This window comes from Vulpes lagopus, chromosome 4, assembly GCF_018345385.1.
Source record: "Vulpes lagopus strain Blue_001 chromosome 4, ASM1834538v1, whole genome shotgun sequence".
NCBI lineage: Eukaryota > Metazoa > Chordata > Mammalia > Carnivora > Canidae > Vulpes > Vulpes lagopus.
The window spans coordinates 54,751,712-54,774,163 of NC_054827.1; the positions used below are offsets into that span (position 1 = coordinate 54,751,712).

At 37.3% G+C, this 22,452-nt stretch overlaps 1 protein-coding gene and 1 pseudogene across 3 annotated transcripts in view; one reads left to right on the plus strand and one right to left on the minus strand.

Moving 5' to 3' along the window:
* Positions 1-22,452, minus strand: part of TPK1 (thiamin pyrophosphokinase 1) — a 312,036-nt gene that overhangs the window by 105,525 nt on the left and 184,059 nt on the right. The window lies entirely within an intron of this gene.
* LOC121489209 lies at positions 6,790-7,855 on the plus strand (annotated as a pseudogene).

The following is a 22,452-nucleotide window of genomic DNA, read 5'->3' on the forward strand; positions in this document are numbered from 1 at the left end:
GGTGCCTGGAGGAGCTGCTAGAAGGAAGATGTGTCAAGATTTACCATTTCAGACCTTAAGTCTAGGTTATGACAAGTCTTCTAAGCACTTAAAACTTAAATGAATATGGAGTGGATAATGAGATTTTTTTTTCTCTCTAAAATGTAAGTCTGATGAATGATGCCTGAAAAGTACCACCAGTCATTTTTATGAGTGCTCAGCTCAGCAATATAAAGCTTTCTTTTTTTTTTTTTTTTTGTACCTAAAAGAAAGATTTTCTTTGTTTTGGCTTCTCAAGGATGGTCACACATCCCTTGTTGAAAGAAACATCATCTCTATAAATTTAAATAGCTAAGGTAATACAGTAAACTTAAATAGCTAAGATATACAGTAGAAATCTACCTAAATAATAAAAAGTAAACTGTGAATGTATTTTAAGGTATAAAACCATGCATTTATGTTAATAACTGTTTATCCTAATTAGATTCTTCATATTATTTGCAAAAACCAAAAGGATTAGTTTTACTTAAAATACATATATATCTGATAATGAATTGGTTATGGTTTATAAAAAGATAAATGACAGATGGTTATACAATTGTATGTAACAGAAATAGCTCTTTTATTTGATGAAAATAAAATAAACAAATCTTGTAAAAAATTATAGTCTGGAGGAATTTAGAATTAATAACCATTGTGAGTGAGCCTTCAAGAGAAAAGAAAAGGTACATTAGCATTATTGTTTGACTCAAATATTTTTTTTGTTGTTTGCAGGCTCAGAAGTTGCCAAAGATAAACTTCTGACAAGAACTGTAAAGTGCCTTGTTTCTATTCAAAAAAGCATTTAATGATTAAGGTTCTGCCTTTAAAAATAATAATCCTGAGGTAAAAACTATTTCCATGTTTAAAAAGATACACATTTGCATACCCAGGGGCATGTTTTTTCTCATGGAAGATAGTCCTGAAACTATAATATTCAATCCTTGATAACTAAATCCCATGAACACATTATAGATTTCCTTCAAAACTATTTTCATATTCAATTTAAAGATGAGAGTCACCTTGAGTTATTTTTTATAATTTCAATGTGAAATGGAGGAAAAATCATTTATACAGTGAATAGGAAATGTTCTATGAAATACATCCAGAGAGCCCTTGAAACCAGCCAGGAGAGTTAGGGTGGCAGAGGGTGAGTACGGTAGAATTGTATCACAATGCTACACAGGTTAAGATTTTAGGATTAGAAAAAAAAATGAAATTATGGTCAAAATTACATCTGTAGCAAAAAACTACTGTGATACAAATGAAAGTATCTTCAAATCCAATTTCTTAAATGAAAATTTTCTTCAAAACTTTAAACACAGCTCCAAGTTTTAAAAAGTAAGTAAAAATAAGAAAATCTTCAAAGAATAATGAAAACAATATAAATAACATAAAATATTAAGACTAACAAAACCTCATGTTCACTCCAGACTCAGCAACTGCCTACTCAAGACTATTTGAAGGCTCAGTGGGTATCTTTGACTTAACACAGTCAAATCCGATGTGGGTCTTACCCACAGTCTGCCCCTCCCCATTTTTAGCATGTCAGTAAATGGTACCACCTTCCAAGCCCAAGACTAAATTGACTATTATGTTCAACAAAGGGTAGGTACCATGAACAAAGCTAATAGACAGATGATGTAATTAGAAGAGACACTGTGTTATGTTCAAAACTGACAGAAGATCCATCTTTAAAATATACAAGAAACACGGCAATAAAAAGCTGACAGTATCCCCAACAGAAAAAAATGAGTTAACATTAACAAGCGGGATTAAGGAGCATGCCTGTCGTGATGGGCACTGGGTGATGAATCACTATACTGTACACCTGAAACTAATACCGTACTGTATGCTAATGATACTGGAGTTAGAAGAAAAACAACCCCCCCCCAAAACAAAATAAAAATATACAAACACTTCTAACATAAAAAAGACACTAACAAGCTATATGAAGAGATATTCAGAGTCATTAGTCACTATGAAATACAAAGGAACACAACAAGATATCACTTGATTCCTATATACTTTATATCCAGAAATCTGGATAATATGAAGTGTTCGTGAGGATACGGTGATAATTTTTAAAACACAAGAAAAATAAACTCTCACACACTGCTGGTTTGATAAATGCATTCTAGGGGTAATCTCAAACTGTTAAATACAGTAAACCTACGTCCTATGATCTAATTACAATTTCTGTTCTAACTACCTATGTGTCAAAGAAAAGCTCACATGGGTTCATAAAGGCATATATGTAAGATGGCTCATTGCAATATTATTTGTGGTAGTGAAGCAGGGTGGGGTTGGGGGATACAAGGTTTGGAAGCAATTTAGTGTCCCAGATTCAGAGCAGCTGGGCAAATAGACTAGATGCCCAACATATAGTGCAATGAAAAACTTAAAAAGAATAGATCTTAAAAAGATGCCGAGTAAAAAGGTAATCAGAAAAGACATGGAGGAAATGCAACTGCTAAGCAAAACAAACTGGTCTGAAAAACAACACATTGTATGGTTCCAATTATATGACACTTGGGAAAAGGCACAACTATAGCAACAGTAAACAATGAGTGCACTGTTCCCAAGGGTGTGAGGGAAGGGTAGGGGTCAGTGAAAAGAGGAAGCCCAGGGAACTGTTAGGATGGTGATCTTGTGATGCATGATACTCTAATGGCAGATACAGGACAGTATAGGTTTGTGAAAACCTAAAGAACTCTAGCAAGAACACAAAGAATGAACCTTACTGCATGTAATCTTAAAGAACCATTTAGGAGGTTCAGGGGGCCTTGGGGGAAAATACAGACTGTGACGGGGGAAACTACTTGCACTACAAATGTAAGGAACAACCTCAATGAACAGAGTAGGAATAAAGGTGCTGACTTAAGTAGCTTTGGAAATGCATATAAAAGTACAGGCAAAGGAACTATATGTAAGTACTGCCCGCTAGCTGATAAAGTTTCCTACAGAGGTACGAGGTAACAATTCTAATACGGCTCTCTGTGTACACTGAAATCCAATAATTTAGTAAGTGGCAGAGGGTGAGATCCAGGTTTCTCACTGATGGGGTGGAGATTACAGGCAAGCAAGGCAAATAAACTAGAATGATCCCTGTAGTAATGGATTCCAGTTGGAACTATCAGTAAAAACTCACACTTAATATGGATGCATATAGAAATATGTATAAATATAGGTGTATACACAGGTTAGTACACATACCTATATTTCTTTGCTGAGAGCACCTAAAAAAATGACACCACAGTAGCAATAAGCACACCTACCATCCAGAACTTGGTTTCTAATACCATTCTCTAGCAAAAGGAAACAGAACTCTAAGGAGCACTGGATGATTCTAAGACCTGGGCAGGAAATATACAGGACGAGCTCAGAACATCTTATAGTAGGAAGAAAACCTTACACATATATACGTGTATGGGACGGATGGAGAGACAGACACGCACACACACAATTTATGGGGCTATGTCAAATGGGCATATGACCAAAGTGAAAGAGTTCTCAATGGCCAAAAGTGAAACAATCTGAACAACCAAATAGAGAAGACAGTATTAGAATACAAATCAGAATATAAAATAGGTATGCATGAGTCTAACCTGAGAAAAATAAATTACTAAATACATTTTTAAATGGGAGAAAAAGAGAGAAACCTCCACACAGAAAAATTCCAAATAAATGATGTAACTACCGCAATGGAGTGGCAGTGTAACTCCCCACTCCTTCACTGTGGGCTGCACATATTGACTTTCTTCCAGAGTACATACGGAAGTGGTGGGGGGTTTGGGGCAACCTTACAGCGGGGAAAGCTGACACACACTACTTCTAACCAGGGGATCAAGGAACAAAAACAGTGATAAATCATATTGATTGTATGTACCTTTGATATGTGATAAAAATGGTACTTTAACTGTACATCTTCCTCTCTAAAACACATGAACGCAGTATAATCATGAAAAAAAATGAGACAAATTCTATCAGAGAGCTATCTTAAAATATACATCTGACTGTACACCTCAAAACTGTCAAGGTCAACAAAAACCAAGAAAGTCTGAAAAAAATGTCACCATCAAGAGAGACTTAAAGAGACATGGTATCTAAATGTAACATGGGATCTTTAATGTGATCCTGGAACAGAAAAAGGATATTAAGTTAAAAGGTAAGGAAAGGATCCATGGACGTTAGTTAATTATAATAAATCAATATTAAGTATAACAAATGCACCATACAATAAATTAGTAATTACATGGAGAACTATGTGTGGGGGATAAGATGACATATATGGGAACTCTTTGTGCAATCTATTCAATCTAATCTGTAAGTCTTAAATTATTCTTAAAAGTAAGCCTATTATTAAAAATATATAATTATATAGAATTACATACAAATTATATACAATTGTATAAAAATACTCAATTATACAGAGGTAATAAGTAAAAAAAACCTCATTTATGTAAAATGCATACATACACACCCAAATAAAATCATGAATAAGAAAAACAGAGAAGAGTATATGTAACTTACATTATAGACAAAGGAGTAATAACACCACTGACATGTAAAGAGGTTCTAACAGTAACTGAAGAAAATGAGGCCAATAACTTCATAGAAAAAAGATGGACAGTCCAGAGAAAAAGAATGTGAACAGCTCTTAAAAATATAAAAATATGGGATCCCTGGGTGGCGCAGCGGTTTGGTGCCTGCCTTTGGCCCAGGGCGCGATCCTGGAGACCCGGGATCGAATCCCACGTCGGGCTCCCTGCATGGAGGCTGCTTCTCCCTCTGCCTGTGTCTCTGCCTCTCTCTTTCTCTCTGTGACTATCATAAATAAAATTTAAAAAATTTAAAAAAATATAAAAATATGCTCAATCCCATTGATAACAATAGAAATACAAATTAAAATTATTTTGGAGTATTATTCCCTACCTATTAGATAGATAAAGAGGAAATAGGTACTCTTATCACTGCACTGTCCAACCCTTGGTGGAGCACTTGACACATGCTTCGTTCAGACTTTGTGCCAGTTATTGCAATTCTAGAGATCTATCCAAAAGACACACTGGCAAAAATACAAAAAGACACATGAAAAAAACTATCTATTGCACTGCATCACATCACTGTAGTCTTGGCTTATAGACAAACTAAAATATCAGTGGAGTATATCAGAGAGGTTAGAAACAGATCCACATGAGCACTGATAACTGATTTTTGACAAGCTGCAAAGGTAATTCAGTGGGGGAAAGAATGGTCTTTATGACAAATGGTGCCAGAACAACGGGATATCAACATGCAAATGAAGGAATGTCAATCCATACCTCACGTGACATACAAAAAGAAAATCAAAATGGATCACAGTTCTAATGTAAGACCTAAACCTATAAAACTTCTAAGAGAAAACATAAAAGGAAACTCTTGTAACCTTAGGCTAGATAAGATTTCCTAGATAAAACACCAAAAGCAAGATCCATAACATAAAGGATGGATAAAGTGGACATCATCAAAATTTTAAAACTCTGCTCATCAAAAGGGTACACTTCCCTACGGTACTGGGTCTGAGAGGGAAGTATAAACTCATGTTAAGTGTAAAAAAAAAAAAATTCTGGCTTTGTCAAGTGAATCTACTTAGTAGCTACAAGCATTCCCTTTAATGCCCTGATTATAGTCTCTAACTATTATTTCTAATTAAGAGGGCCCTTTGGAGAAATTCCAAAACTCAGCTGGGAAATGTACAAGAGGAGCCAGGAACATACTGTAGAAATAGAAAGGAAGAAACTTTTTTTTTTTTAATTAATTTTTATTGGTGTTCAATTTACCAACATACAGAAAAACACCCAGTGCTCATCCCGTCAAGTGTCCACCTCAGTGCCCGTCACCCATTCCCCTCCAACACCCGCCCTCCTCCCCTTCCACCACCCCTAGTTCGTTTCCCCGAGTTAGGAGTCTTTATGTTCTGTCTCCCTTCCTGATATTTCCCAACATTTCTTCTCCCTTCCTTTATATTCCCAGAAAGGAAGAAACTTATCAAAGACTAGTGGGTTTGTGTCAAAAGGATTCATTTGGGAGCCAAACTGAATATGCTCCCCCTGGCCAAATATGGGACACTTTGAGTAGCAATAAGGATAATTACCTAGAATGGACTGATTGTACGTATCAAACAGGCTTGACATGAGCTCAAAGAGAACTAACCAATTGGTGTTGAAGAACGTTATAGAATCAGCGGAGTGTAGTGACTGTTGGAGATGCCGGACAATCTCTTCTGAGGTATGGCCAGCAGCACATGGGAGTGGCCCAGCGACCACTTACACCTGAGACAGACCACTGAACAGCACACATGGCAGGTGATGCTCAAGTCAAATTTAGAAGGGCAGACTCATTGAGCCACCGAGAGTGTCAGCTGTACCCAAGGCAATGTCAGCAGCAGCAAGTACCTGCAGTGAGTTTCCAACCAGAACTGAGACAGGCATTCTTAGCAGAGACAACAACAGGTGGTAAAGCAGGACTGGAACATCCAGGTAGCTGATTTCCAAGTGAAAAACTGAGGCCCGGGGATCCCTGGGTGGCGCAGCGGTTTGGCGCCTGCCTTTGGCCCAGGGCGCGATCCTGGAGACCCGGGATCGAATCCCACGTCGGGCTCCCGGTTCATGGAGCCTGCTTCTCCCTCTGCCTGTGTCTCTGCCTCTCTCTCTCTCTCTCTCTCTCTCTCTCTCATAAATTTAAAAAAAAAACAAAAACAAAAACTGAGGCCCATCTACTGTTAGAAGCTTCTGTCTCAAGCCTGCATTATTTGTAGGAGAACCTGCATCAAATCTTTGTCTGCAGCCTTCCCTTAGGTCTTTAGGATCTTGAAATCTTACTGTGGACACTGCATTTGATGGAACAGCAACCATGAGTGTGGGAAAGAGCAGCAAGCTGGTGAGGCACACTGACCACAGAATGAGATGTATCCTGCAAGATGGCCATATCTTCATTGGCACCCATATGGCTTTTAACAAGAATATGAACTATCCTTTGTGGACTGTGACGAATTCAGGAAGACCAAGCCAAAGATTGTGAAGCAGTCAGAGTGTGAGGAAAAGTGGCTTTGGGGTCTGGTGCTGCTACCTGGGGAAAATGTGGCTTCCATGACTGTGAAAGGGCCATCCTCTAAGGATGCTGGAGCTGCAGGAGGCCTTGGGGTTGGCAAGACAGCTGGCAGAGAAGTGCCAGCTGGTGTTCCAATTCCCCAGGCTCCTACTGGATTAGCAGACCCTGTCCAAGGGGTTGGTGGGCATCTCAATAAGAAATGAATGACTGCAGGAAGAGGTACTACAGCAGCTGCTCTAACTGCTGCTCCTGCCAGCAGTGCTGGACTCCCACCTCAATATCCACCAGGTCAGGGGACCCCACCCATTCCTGTGGGCTGAGCAACACCACCTCCAGGCTCCCCCACATGCATGACATTAGAACCCCTATGAGCCCACCAGCCAGCCTCTCCATGCTCCAGGGACACCAACAGAGGCATGCCCCCTCTAAGAATGAGACCCCCTCTACCAGGAATTAGAGGTCCACTTCCTCCAGGAATGCATCCACCAAGACCGAGGGTACTGTTGATCCTTCCTAAGTCCCTCTTTCCTCTGCAATGTCTCTTGTCAAACTGTGCAGAATGTTTGTGAGCTTTTGCTCCCTCTTTGCTGCAATGCATAAAGCAACTTAAAAAAAAAAAAGGAATATTAGAGAATCAATTCACTATATTGAAAAATGGTCAATAAAAGGAAAAAGAATTAAGTGTATAGCCTGCCTTCCTTTACAGACTATTCCACAGGATAACCCAGGAGCTGGCTGAGGGAAGCTTCTCTTTAGAGCAGTATTTCAGGCAATCAGTGAAGTAACAGTGGCAGAAGTTTAGTATTAGTGTTAAGCAACTGCTCATGAGGTCATAGGCGTGCACGATGATTACCAATGGCTATGACATCACAATAAAGAGCAAACAAATGTTGTGATGTAGTATTACCCATTTCAGAAATACCCCCCCCCGCCAGTTTTTTTTTTTTTAATGGTCTGATCACAACTCTAGAATTAGCCAAAAATTACAAAAATTCAAAGGAAAAAGAAAGTATTTAATGACATCATGCCATGCAATGAGCCTGGACTGAAAATTTCAGAGAACAAATGACAAAGTTTCTTCAAGGAAAATGTTGAGGAGTGAGGGGAATAAAAAGAGGAAAGGGAAGAAAAAGAAAAGTGGAGGCAGAGTCAGGTAAGGGGGCCTACTGTTGAAAAGAACAACAGAAATATCAACCCACTGCAAAGGACAGGTCTTATTTGGGTCCCTGATCATACAACCAACCATAAAACATCTTAAAATAATGGAAGAAATTTAAACACTTTATTTCATCACATTAAGTAATTATTCTTAACTTCTCCTGGGTGTAAAAATGGGACTGTAATTATGGTTTTTAGGAGTCCCTTCTTTTAGAGATACATACAAAAATATATCTTTTAGCGGCGATAAAAACAATATACAATTTGCAAGGGCACACAAACAAAAAGATAACTTATAATATATTAGGATGGTTTCTTATGTGACAGAAAGGGAATCCTAGAGGGGAATGGGATTTTAATCAACAAATCCCAACCAAATAGTGAAATAAAATGACCAATGATGACACTGTGCTTATAATTTTTTATTAATTCAGCCCTTTCCACTCGAAGCCCTAAGGAAAGAAACAAAAAAACAAACAAAACAAAACCAAAACAAGCTTTCATGCACATGGCCTTAAACGTTTTAGTTTTCATGAAAAGCACATGCATTATCATTCCAGTCGCTCATGGAGAGAAACTGAGACTCAGAGTCTCCAGAAGCCATGGTCAGTAAACGCCACAGTCAGGACCCAAGCCTTCCACACAGAACCAGAGCCCTAGACAGCACCACGTGTGCATTGAGTAATTTAAAATTTTCAGACCTAACAAAGCATAAGATAATAGATATCACATTGCTTCTTCATATATTTGCTCATTAAATATCTATTCTATAATTAACTATGATATACAATCTCCTTCCAGTTCCCTTTGTAATGATTCTGAATGTTTCCCTTCTTTGAGTATAACTCCTCTCCAAAAGAGCCTTGTTGTAATAAACTTCTATTTTAGACATAAATGCAATTTTTCATATAAAAAGCATTGTAGATAAAAGGAAGAGAGGACAAGATTTGTAGCATTAATTTTTTTTAATGTTGCACATCAACATTTTTATGCTAAGTAGTAAGTTAGAATTTGGTTCATAAAATTGTTTTAAATGAAGTGTGTGTTAAAGATAAGACGAATGTAAAGAATTACGCACTATTTGGCTTTAGAAATGAAATTCTTTATGGGAGCCTGCTGGATGGTATGCAGTATTAGGTGTGGCTGCTAATAACTGGTAGCCATTATTTAACACTATTTAAAATCATGTTATGAATGCAGCTGCAATGAATTGGTGCTTAAAAAGGGCAGGAATCTTTGCATCTATGAGGTAAGTTCAATGAACAGAATGTAAGGTCTGCAGATGGAGTTGTATCTATGGCCTATCTAGGTGTCTATCCTGGAAAACAGCCTCAATTTGTTTTTCTCAGGAACAGCATAATGTATCAATTAAGAGCACAGAGCAGTACATGTGCAAGTAGAATGCTGGACATATCTCATCTCTGCAGCTTACTGGCTAGAAGTACGATCTGCCCATGATGTGCTGCTTCTGTAAGCTTCCATGATATTCTCTATTTGTACTACCGAACTTAGTTTATTTTATTGTGAAATCATGATCTATTGAATGATGATACTATTAGCTCTTTGAGAGGAACTTATTCCTCTTTGGTCCAGCAATTTGTAAATATCTGATACAAATAAGTCTTTAATAATATGTTAGTTGAATGGATATATGAAAAAACTTGTCCAAGTTCTTTTATATTTCCTAAGGCTTACTCTGGCTCTGGGAAATATTTTATAATGTGAAATAGGCTCAGAAAAAAATATTAAGCTCTATTCATTGCTTTTCAATTACTATTATCAAAATTTCAAAGAGTGCCCAATTCTTAATAGCCTAGCTTCACTCAGGAGAAAATAAATCCTTCTCCACTGTCCCCTGAGCAGCATTTTTGTACATTAACCTTCCCTGATAAAATAAGACCAATGTTCCATAGTCTGTGCCTTTTACCTTGAGGGCTTCTGGTTAGGAGTGAAATTGGCTTCCTATCATCAGACAATTGGAAAGGCCAACGTGTACGTAATTAATCAATTTTGAGGCTCCTCTATCAACATGACTTTTTCCAAAAAGAAAGACTCTGATTCATTATCATTACTACTTTGGCTATAATAGAATATTCTTTTTCTTTGATAAGAAAACTGATTGTGTCCATTCATTTCTATTTAAAAACATATACATTCTACAAAGGGTGACAGGGAAGCCTAATTCTCTGTTATAAAGAATTATGTTTAATGAGTTTATTTATTTTTTTTTGGAAGAGAGAGAGAGCGCACATGGTTGAGAGAATGTTGCAAAGGAGAGAGAGAATTTCAAGCAGGCTCCACACCCAGCATGGAGTCCAACACAGGGCTCAATCTCACAAACCTGAGATCATGACCTGAGCCAAAATCAAGAGCTGGATACTTAACCAACTGAGCCACCCAGGTACCCCAATGAGTTTATCTTTTTTAAACTGTTTCTTCTACACTGAATGACATCATACCAAGTTCAGGATTCATGTAATTAGAAACAGAATCATGGAGTGGAGAAAGCTAAAGGGTCAGTCTAACTTGGATTTGGAATGTGGTTTTACTGTTAAGGAGTGGAATAACCCCTGGAAGTCAATTTATCTTTTTCAGACCCTGTTTGCTCATCTTTAAAATTTGGTCATATTGTCTCTACCTCATAAGGTGTTTTGAGAGCAAAACAAGTCTCAAATGGGAAAGTGCAGAGAATCACCTGAGGAATGTTCTCAAAATATACACAACCACAACTCAAAGAACTACCTAGTCTGAATTTCCAGTATGTTCTTTCAAAAAGCTACATATGGATAAATGATGGTACATAGATATGTCCACACAATAGTGTACTAAGCAGTCATAATAAAGGGATGAGGGATAATCTCTCTGCTGAATTGTTTCCAAAATACGTGAAAAAAAGGAGGTAGAGACAGATATATATAGAAAGTTAAACTTCACATAAAAAAGGGGGTAATGAAAAGATGTGTACGTATTTATTTTGGTTTTGCTTTTATTTTTTGCAAGAATCTGGAAGATTCTGAAGGAGGGTGGTGATGGTGAGGGAGATAGGAATAAAAGCAAGACCTCTCCTCACAGTATCTTTTATCAAGCTTTGCCTTTGGGCTATGTAACTATTGTAAAATATTTTAAATAATTAAAAAATGAAGTCTTATAACTTCAAATCAACTGCAACAAACGAGCCTAATAATATATTAAATAGGCAGCATAACCCTAGAAAGAACAAATTTTAATATATTTTTTTAAAGATTTTATTTATTTATTCATAGAGACACAGCTAGAGAGAGAGGCAGAGACACAGGCAGAGGGAGAAGCAGGCTCCATGCAGGGAGCCCGATGCGGGACTCCATCCCGGGTCTCCAGGATCACGCCCTGGGCTGCAGGCGGCGCTAAACTGCTGAGCCACCGGGGCTGCCCCGAATTTTAATATTTAAAGAGAAATTTTAGATACAGTACTCTGGCTGGAATATAATATAAAGACTGACCTACAAAGAAATCTTAAATTTCACTCACAGTAGGTTTACTATTAGTAGTAATGTAGGAATTATAAATCCGAACTAGCTACTATATATTATAGTATAATACAAGTATAACATTTCAATCTAAGATTTTTACAGGGGGAGGGTGGGTTAAAGAAATAAAAATATAAAAGAAAAGTTTAAAAACTATATATTAAAACTCAATTAAAGATATCAATGTGAACCCATGATTTATACACACACACACACACACAAATTTTATTATTTCTTAGTTCTATAAAAAGTCTAAAAGCAAGAACTTAGTTCTAGCAAAAGTCTAAAAATCTTAGTTCTTTGAAAAAGTCTAAAAGCAATGCCACCACAGTAGCAATAAGCACATCTATTACACCTGGATCTTTGTTTCTAAATACCATCTCCCACATTGAAGTATTTAGGATAACGTGATGTGATATCTGCAATTTACTTTCAAATGGTTACCAAAAGAAAAAAAAAGTCTATATACATAAATAGAGCACATATGATATTTAAAAAATTACAAATAGTTGGTTGGAATGTTTCATCATACCAGTCTTTCGAATTCTCTGTAAATATGGCTCTTTCCATAATTAAAAAAAAATTGACTAAGGATAAAAATAAAACTATGATTTCAGCGCATACTCCTGAGTGAGCCATTCTCTGTGCATAAATAATGCTTGCTGCTGATTACTTTTCCTTCATTCTTTTGGAACACTCTCTATGGATCCACTGATATTCAGAAAGTAAGCATGGATTCTAACAGAAAGCTATAAAGCAAATGGCAGAAAAGTAGGATTCGGAAAATTCCTAGACTATCCATGGGTGTACCGTACTCTTGCTACTCAGAGTTTCCTCATCCGAGAAATAGAAACAATGAGTGCTCTGCTTAAAAGGACTGCGGGAGAGTCAAGTGAGGTGATTGAGAGGATTTCATACATGTGAAAGCTGCATATCTCTACAAATATTATTAAAATATAATCTTATAACCTTTCAGGTATAGAGGCTATTTTATAACTTATACATGGCTCAAGATATTTCAAAAGGATATTAACAGTCAGTATGTCTTCAACATTGAGACTTATCTACTTGATATCATATAAGTAGTATCTCAGTCTGCTTCAAAAGACAATATGGGACTGGCACATCTTTAATCTTATTTTCTGTCAAAGTAAGTTTAATCCTCTCAGTCTGTAGCTCATCCTGTTATACTCTGCTTTGCTAACTTGGTTCTTAACTCTGATGCATTTTTATAAATTTCACTGTTAAACTATTCCATATGCATCTAAGTCAAATATCATTCTGATCATGACAAAGTTATGGATTAAGTGGACCTTTTAAAAGACAGCTATGGAGGATAGTGGTTTTCAAGGAGAGAGAGAGAGAGAGAGAGAGAGAGAGAGAAGAAAGAAAAGAAGAAAAAGAAAAAAAAAAGAAAACCTCCCCAGTTGAGCAGAGAGCCGGAACACTGACTTGCCTTCCTCTCAGTAAGACTGGCTTAGAAGTGCTGAGATGCTTTGTGTGTGTATACGCATGCACATGTATGTTATGTGAAGTGTGTATAAGAGGGCAAGGCGCCTTACACCGTTCCTTGGAAAAGCTTCATGATATCCAGGATGAATGGAGCAGTTTAAAAAAGTACCCTCAAATCTGAGCCCTTCTAGCTGAACTTTATTTAGATATGTTTTCCACTTTTTCTCCACTTTCAGTTTTGATCATTTTGGGAACAAACAAGATCATAATGCTCCCAAATTCAGGGGGAAAAAATATTAATTGGATAAGAAGTAATACCACCCAGCTGGAGCCCTATGAAGCCCTTTATACAGAAATTTTCACTTGTGCCAATCTTCCTTCCAGAGGCTCATTTCATTTCTCTGCTGGTAACACTCAGATCACTTCACAGTTCATTGATACCGCATTGGCAACCTTTTGTTTTCAATCAAAGGGAGATGCTGAAGTAACGCTCAATTGAACTAAGTCTACATGACACAGTGTGCTTGTGTCCTTGCCACAGAGGACTATGGAAGGGGAGCTAAAGGAAACTCTGACACCTAGCATTCAATATTCCATTACATTATCTACAATTGGATTATGATGAATTACGATGACAGAGCTCACACAAACGCTGATGCTGTCTTTTCCATTGTTTCACCCGCGCCCAGCACACTTATGGATTGCATCCAGTCTCCAAAATGGATTCTCTGTCACTCATGGGTTGAAAATGAAAGGCCAATGCTCAAATAAGTTTTTAAACAGTTTCCATAGAGATTGAATTTAATATTGCCTCCCTTGTTCCTTTGGAATCACTGAGGGATCACCATAGGCTTTTGCTGATGGGGCATCTTTCTATAAATCTTCCTGACTGAAAGACTCATAAGGTTAAAGAACTTGTACACAGTACGGGTGACTGGCAGGTATCAGGATGTTATTGCATGCCTTTCCCTCTGTGACTTTATTGTATCCAGGTTGCCTTTAAACCTACCAGCCCTGCCAGCATCATTCTCAAGGGTAAAAATATACCTGCAGCCACTGAAAGCAGTAATCACTCCCCTGAATGAGCTTCCAACCAACTAGGAAGAAAGCTCATGTCAGTAGAGAAATAAGTGGACTAAACTACAGCCTGGGATGCTCAGTTGCCCTGTATTTTACAAGAGGAGGCGATTATGAACACCTGTTAATAGGAATAGTGTATTTAAATCGTCTAAAACTTCCTATTTGGATTTGGCTAGCATCCGATGAACTAAGTGTGATAATTATTTCATCTTTGATCATAAATAGGAAACTAATTTTTTTAAGGTTTAGAAAATGAGGAAACTTATAACTTAGTAAATTTTGTTTTAGGGATAGACTCTTTGAGGTCCATAGGAGAAAAAAGATTTTAAAAAGTGATGAAAATGATCCAGATGAGGGAAGTTCAGAAAGGCATACTTAGAAATTGTGTGTAGAAGTCAGAAAATTTGAGTAGGGCTCTAAGACAGGAACTTAGAAGTTATTTTTTTGCACAGGAAAGCAGTAGTTGTGGTCAGTTTGGAAAACCAATGGAACAATTTTCTTAGGTTGTGTAACACTGAGAAGATGACAGACCAGAAAAAGGAGATTCATTTTATTTATTTTTTTAATAAACAAAACCAAAGAAAAATATTTATTAAAAATTGGACCAAAAGTACAGAAACCATGAATTGAGTCATGTTTTGTGACAACTGCTGTGACAGAGAAAGTGTTTCTCCAGGAGTAAATGCATGAAATGCTTTCTTAAAAAGAAGGTATCATTTTTTAAAATTTATTTTTTATTGGTGTTCAATTTGCCAATAGATCAAACTCATTGATTCCCACTTCGGCCCAGACCAAGATGCCCATTCAAAAGAGGGGAAGGGCCCACCAGGACTGTGGGGCTAAGGGCAGGTCAGGAAGAGAAGATGGACTTGAAATAGGTTGAAAAGTACTCCACCACCATATAGAGATACGATCAGTGCTCATCAATCTGCAAGCCATCTTACAAAGGCATAGCATGACAGCTACACTTCTGCTCATCCTGGGAAAGAAAGGTAGAATCCTTAACATGCATGTTCTGGTTTTGTTTAGCTTGGAAAATGGCCTCACCGAAATAATTTTATAAGCCATCATTGGTTCCCAGGTGAATCCCCCAAATTTAACTTCTATGAGTGAACAGTGAGAAGGGGTGAGCAATAGATTTCTATCATCTTTCTCATTTTATAATCAACTCACAATTATCTGGTTTCTACCCATATTTTGCCATTAAAACTGTACCTGATCAAATTTCTTCTGAGCTGCCAAACTTGGTATATCTTTTATACTCTCAACACATTAGCTGATCATTCCCTGCCTCTTCAAACCACTTTGGTCTCAGTGATACCACACTTATAATTCTCCTATTTCTTTTCCTATAAGGTATTCTATTCTCTAGGGTTCTACCATTGATCTTTTCACTCCACATCTTCTTCCAGGGTATAAGAGTCTGCTCCCAAGTTTTTAATTAGCATGTATGTGTTGATGATTCTCAAGGTATATTACCAGGTCAAGCTATATGTATGTGTGTAGTGTGTGTATAAGTTCAATAGAATCACACACACACACACACACAGAAGAATTGCCTAAAAGGAGAAATTCTTTATATATCTGTATTTAAGCACATCTAGTTTCAAAACAGATCCATCTTTTTATGTCCCAGAGTCAGCTGGCCAACCTCCTGTCTTCATCTGTTCTTCTCATATTCTCTATTCTGAAGAAAGACCAGCTGCTTAATCTAGAATGCTACTCATTACATCAACTCCTTCCCTCTGTGGTCCTCCAAAGAAGACTTCTGAGCATACATCCCAAGGAACTCATCAGCAAGGTGAAGTTGACTTATTCATCATTTCCTTTTTGGATTTCTAAGAGTTGAAAGGCCTCCAACTCTTCCCTGACCAATTTATTCTCCATATTGCTACCAAACTAAACTCTCAAAATCATAATCTAATGTCATTCCCCTGATTAAAAACGCTTAATACCTGAGCGTATTAATAACATCAATATAAAGACCATCTATCTGAGAATGCAAACAAGTCCTCCATGCTCTAGATCTTTCTTCCCTCTAGCTGCCATCTCCTATAGCTCCCCAGGATCTAGCAATTTAGAGCTCCCCCGTGCCACCTTCTCTCAGGTTGCCTTGTGCACGATACTCCTTCCACATTACATTTATTCATCTCCTTTTGCCTAACTTTCTATCAGACATTATCTCCCCTGAGAAACTATCTACACAATCACCAGCAACCCCATCCCCAATCTGAATTAGATGCTTTTTCCATGCCATCCTCACCGGACTCAGTGTTTTTTGTTTTTGTTTTTTAAGGTAACTCATGACCCTGAGATTAAGACTTGAGCTGAGATCAAGAGTCTGAAGCTTAACCAACTGAGTCACCCAGGAGTCCTTCTTAGATTTCTGAATTTTGTGATTTATTCTTCTGGCTTCTCCACCGAGCTATAAGCAGTAGAACAGAAGCCATGTGTTTTATTTCCACATTCTCATTGCCTACCACAGTGTCTATTATATAACAGGTGTTTGAAGAATGTTTGTTGTTGAAATATTCTGTGCTGTAAATCAATAAAACAGAACACAATACCTATAAAATAAACTCTTTATGAATGTCTGATTTAACTTCTTAGTTACATAAAATTAGTTTAATTAAACATGGATAAAACCATAAAGGAAATATTTCTATGGCAATCTAAAGAGGACATTAGGGCACTTAGAAAAATGAGAATTATATAGCTCTAGAATTTTGTTGTCTTATTGCTCATTAAAATGTCATGTTTTCATAATAACACAATAAGAGTTACACTGCTCTAAATAGGATAGATTTTGGTTTATAATTTAAAAATGTCATATAGTGGAAGAAGTGAAAGTGCACAGATGAGGAGAGAGGAGAAGGAGAGAATGGGCAGAGAAACATTTTCCCTAGGAAGCTGGGCAAGGCCTGATAGTATCAATTTTCTTTCCAAGAAACACTGTGTCTGACCTTGGGCAAATCACTTTATCTTCAAGTCCCTGGAACTGCTCATCCATAAAATGTTTTTTAAGATTTTATACCATTTGCACTAATATTTAAAGGTTCTATGCTACTATATAGTTTTGTTTTGTTTTTTAAATAGGTTCCACACCCAGCATGGAGCCCAAAATGACCCTTGAACTCATGACCTTGAGATCAAGACCTGAGCTGAGATTAAGAGTTGGACACTAGACTGAGCCCCTACTATATAGTTTATATTCTAGAATCCTTTCCCTGGTGCTATCACTGATAAGACAGTTCTGGACACACGTAAATGTGAGCAGACACGCCAACACCCTCAGTTCTCAGCAGAAACCACCATGCATACCAAATTTACATCATGGTTATCCAGTTTCTATCAGAGTCTTAACATGTTCCTATGATATTCATTACCAGCACTGCAAAAGTCTAATTTATAAAATGTGAGAAATTTAAGCAGCAAATAATTGTTCTAGGGAGAGAGAAAACAAGCAGTAGTCATGGGGAAGAAATATTTACAACACATTTAGAAGTTTGCTCAGGTGAGATAAAAAGTGATGAAAGTCTGCTCTGTAACACCATTCCCCTGCATCAGATACTGGAATCCTGACTAGGAATCACTGAACAAGGTTTAGGATAATGTAAAAGGCACGCCTTATTAACTCTTGGACATCTCATTTCTTGGTCATAAATCCTATTAACTTGTATTACCAACTGCCATAAAACTTGCAGATAAAAGATAATTTATGCTCAGTGTACAGAAGCTAATGTTTCTGTACTCCTGAGAATCACAGGACCAGAAAATGAGAAAGTATGTATGAGAAACCTGGAACCTCCCACACTCTGCATGGCAGGCATGATAAACATGGCTGGGAGCGCCGAACTGTCTTCAGAAGGAACATAGCCTAACTAGTAATTGATATCAGTGGTGTTTCATATAGGAAATGTCTCTCACTGGTTTCATAAAATCTCCTGCTCATAAAAGGTCATAAAGTCTTATTAAGAAGACATTTTTGGAAGTAAAAGAGAAATGCTTACTTTTAAGGGAGGAGCTATTATGCATTCTATATTTAATCTTCTATTTAAAAATGGCAGATTGAACATTCCTTCAAAGTAAGTGCTACCTACTGAGGCTTTCACTCATAATGACATTCTGACCCACAGTAAGTGAAATATGCCAAAACACAATATAAAAGACATTATATATTCCAAACATTTTTCCATATTTACATGGATTTGGAGCTATACTATTATCTCCTTATTTTAAAATTCTATATGTAATAACCAAAATAAGTCACAGGAAGGGGACTGAAAAAAGAATGTAGATGAAAGACTTCAGTTTGGAACAATCTCTGTATCTTTAAGGACATGGCTCCTGGACATGCAGGTCAGCCCCTACTGACCAAAATGACTCTAATAAATAAGGATACTTCTTTATGTGATAGTCTCAAGAGAGTCTCACATGTAGACTATCCCAGAAATGCTAAGATAATTTGGGAATTTGGGTACCTTTTTTATAAAAATCAGAAAAATCACAGTTTAATCCTATGATCTAGAGTCAGCATAGCCACTTACTAGACACAGATGAGTTCTCTTAGCAAAGCACAGCATCAAAACATTTTACCCGTCAAAACAACAGCTCCCATAACATGTCTCATCTTCCTGCTATTATCCTTGTGTTCAGACAATCTATAATTATAGAACCAATTCTAGAAAATGCCGTTCTCAAAAATAATACTCATAATAAACAGTTACATTGAATTTTACCACTTTTGAAGTATTTTAGCAAAGCTCAAAGGTAATCTCATTCAATCTTCTTAAAAAATAAAAGTTCTTGTTTTATGTAGATTTTTTTATACTTGAGGAAATTCAGAGTGATTTTTGTTTAATTTAGGGGAACAACAAGGTGGGGTATACCCTCAAAGTATACTCCAAATTCATCTTTGAAAATAATGTTGTAGGGCAGCCCGGGTGGTTCAGCGGTTTAGCGCTGCCTTCAATTCAGGGCCTGATCCTGGAGACCCGGGATCAAGTCCCACGTCGGGCTCTCTGCATGGAGCCTGCTTCTCCCTCTGCCTCTCTCTCTCATTCTCTCTCTCTCTCTCTGTCTCTCATGAATAAATAAATAAAATTAAAAAAAAAGAAAATAATGTTGTAGAGAGTAATTACACATACACACAATCCGAAACATACATCAACCGACCACTCAGTAGAACGCTGTTTATGGACACCTGCCAGCCCAAACTATAACTTGTCTTAAGAGTTTGCTATTTGCATGTTAATCCGCTGACCCCAAGAAGAAGGAAATGCAGTACAGTGCAAAGTATTGAGCCAAAACACTTCATTAAATGAACGTCCTGCTTTCCTCACAGTATCGTTATGAGGCTCGAAGGAGCAGGTAAGCTATGCTGCTATACCTTATATGGTAACTATGTTTGGAGAACTGTGGATTCTCTTTTAACAACTAATTAAAGTTTAACACATATTTTATAAATGAGAAAAAAAAGTATGCTCTAGAAACTATGTATGGTCATAACTCTTGACTTTCTTTCCAAACTTCAGTTTCTGGAAATTTGAGAGAGACAAAGTTCTGTGCTCACACAGTGATTCCTCTCCCTGGGCCATGTCCTTCTTTTCTTAGACTGCCTAGCAGGGTTGGGTGGGGGGAGTGTCACTGTGTTCCCACCAAATGTGACATAGGACATGGCCAGTCTGGGTTTTAAAAACATGCAGTGCCACTTTCTAGCTATTTCTTTCCCCAATGCCATATTTTTTTCCAGTTGGCTTAGATATAAAATGGAGGATGCCACCCAAACCAGACCAGATATTCTACTGATGAGAAAAAAACTTCTAAAACTTAATTTCGGTGAAGCCTCTGAGATTGGGGGTTTATTATTTCTATAACATAGCCAGGTAACACCAGAGTTACAGAGGCACTATCACAAATGAGTACCCTGATCAACTTAAAATAAAAAGTACTAGAAAAACATTAAAAGAAATCTTTTAAAATGCATCAAACACATAGTTTTGTTTTTTAAGGATACTCAGAAGCCAGATACTAAGGTTAGACTGAAAAGAAAACCAAATCTAACTTTCATCTTTGAAATACTTGGTGTTTACCAAAGCAGATGAGCTTTGGTTTCCAAGGCATCCAAGTATGGAAGGTCATAAGGAGACAAGGCCCAAAGTCTGCCCATGGTGGGAGTGTAAAAGGACACTCCCACATGACCACGGCCAAGCCCTGGCACTCTGTAGATGACAAGGGGGAGCAAGCCCCCCTGAACACCTGTAACCAGAAATCCAACTCCTAGCAGAACTGCCTTTAGAATTCACGACACCTAGATGGTCAAAAAGTCTTCCCCAAGATGTCCCAAGTTGTTAATGCCTATAAAATAACTGGCCTAGGAGTCTGCTCTAAATTCTCCTTGGACTCACTTTTAATTTACACTTCAAATAATTCCCACAGGGAAAGTTCCCAGAGATATAAGGTCATGGCCAAAAATCACAACACACAGAAGAAATCGAAGTCACAAAAATATAAAAGCAAAAATGAATACAAAAGTCAGTGTACTTATAAAGACTGCAGGTATGAGAATTATTCTTGACCATAAAGTAAGTATGATGACTATGTTTTAAGAAACCATCTTGAAAAGTAAGTAGAGGACAAGCATATATAAAGAAGAATCATGGTGGGAGCTTAAAACTCTGGGTGGTTTTAGCAGCAAAACAGACATGGCTGAAGCAGAAGAGAGGTAAGGAACACAGGTGCTGAGCTTCAGAACGCAGCCGACAGGGTAAAGCACAGAAAATGTGAAAGAGAAGTTTTGAGATAGACATGATACAATTAGAAGATCTTATTTACAGTTAACTGGAGTTGCCAAGGAAGTGAGAAGAAAAGCTCCAAGACAATATTTGAGAAACTAATGGCTGAGTTTTCCAAAAGGATGACAGACGGCAATCTGTAGATGGAGGAAATCCAGTGAATCCCAAGCTGAATTAGGAAGTCCACAATTACACACATTACAGCGACGGTGCAGGACACCACACAACTCTTAAGGGCAAAAGTCATTTTTCAGATGTGGCTTTTTCTTATCAGTTAATCTCCAGTTTTACTTTAAAAAGTAAAAAGTTTTAAAAAACTTATTATCCTGCAGCTGAAACTAACTAGTGATCTATTAACTAGAATATCTACATCCAGCCAAGTTAAGGGCCACGACTTTGGCAATCATCCCATCAATTCGATACAACATAATAAAGCTCAATGATTTACAATGGTAGAAAGTTTCACCCTTCAGAAATTGTTAGGAAATTATAGGTATTTAACAAACATATGATTAGAAATCACAGAAGCATATCTGCTCACATCATACTGTTAAATGAAACATTTTAACGACTTCTTATAACCTACAGCAAAAACGTCCACACTACACTGTGCAAATTTAAGGCTCTTCATGACCTATGTAGTTTTCTAGTCTAATCTTCTAGCATTTTCTGTATTGCAGATCCTACAACATGCCCTGTGCCTCCATCTTTCTTTAGTGGCTCCTCCTGCCTCATGACTTCCTCATCATCTCCCACAGCAAACATCTACTCACCCTCAAAGATCCTGCTCCAATGTAGCCTCAAAAAACAAATGTTCCACAAAATCCAGAAATTTGTCTCTTTAGTTGGCCACCATATCCCTGGATAAGTAAGTGCCTGGCATATAGTGGGTATCAAATAAATATTTGCTGAATTAACTGAATGAATAAAATATGAGTGCCTCTGGGTGGACTTTCCTTACTACACTTAGGACCAAATTATATAATCTTTCATCTCATTTATGTACCAATCTTTTAACAGTGCTTTGTGTTTGTTTTTATAAACATTGGACATGTGCTAGAGAGCAAAGGTCATGTTATTATCTTTTTTAAGTCCTCAACTGCCTAGCAGTGCAATAAATAGCAGGCACTCCATAACTGTTTGTTGACTAAATAAATGGACAGTATGGAGTTTGAAAACTGAATCCTGAGGTCCCTTTTCACATCTCATAGGAAGTGTTCCAGAAAACAACAAAGCTAGGCAATGCAAAAAGTCAGGGGAAAAAATGCAAAGCTGGCTGAACAACAGGGAGCATGCATCATACCCACTATATTACCAAACAAGAATTTTTAGGTAATGACATGTTACAGATG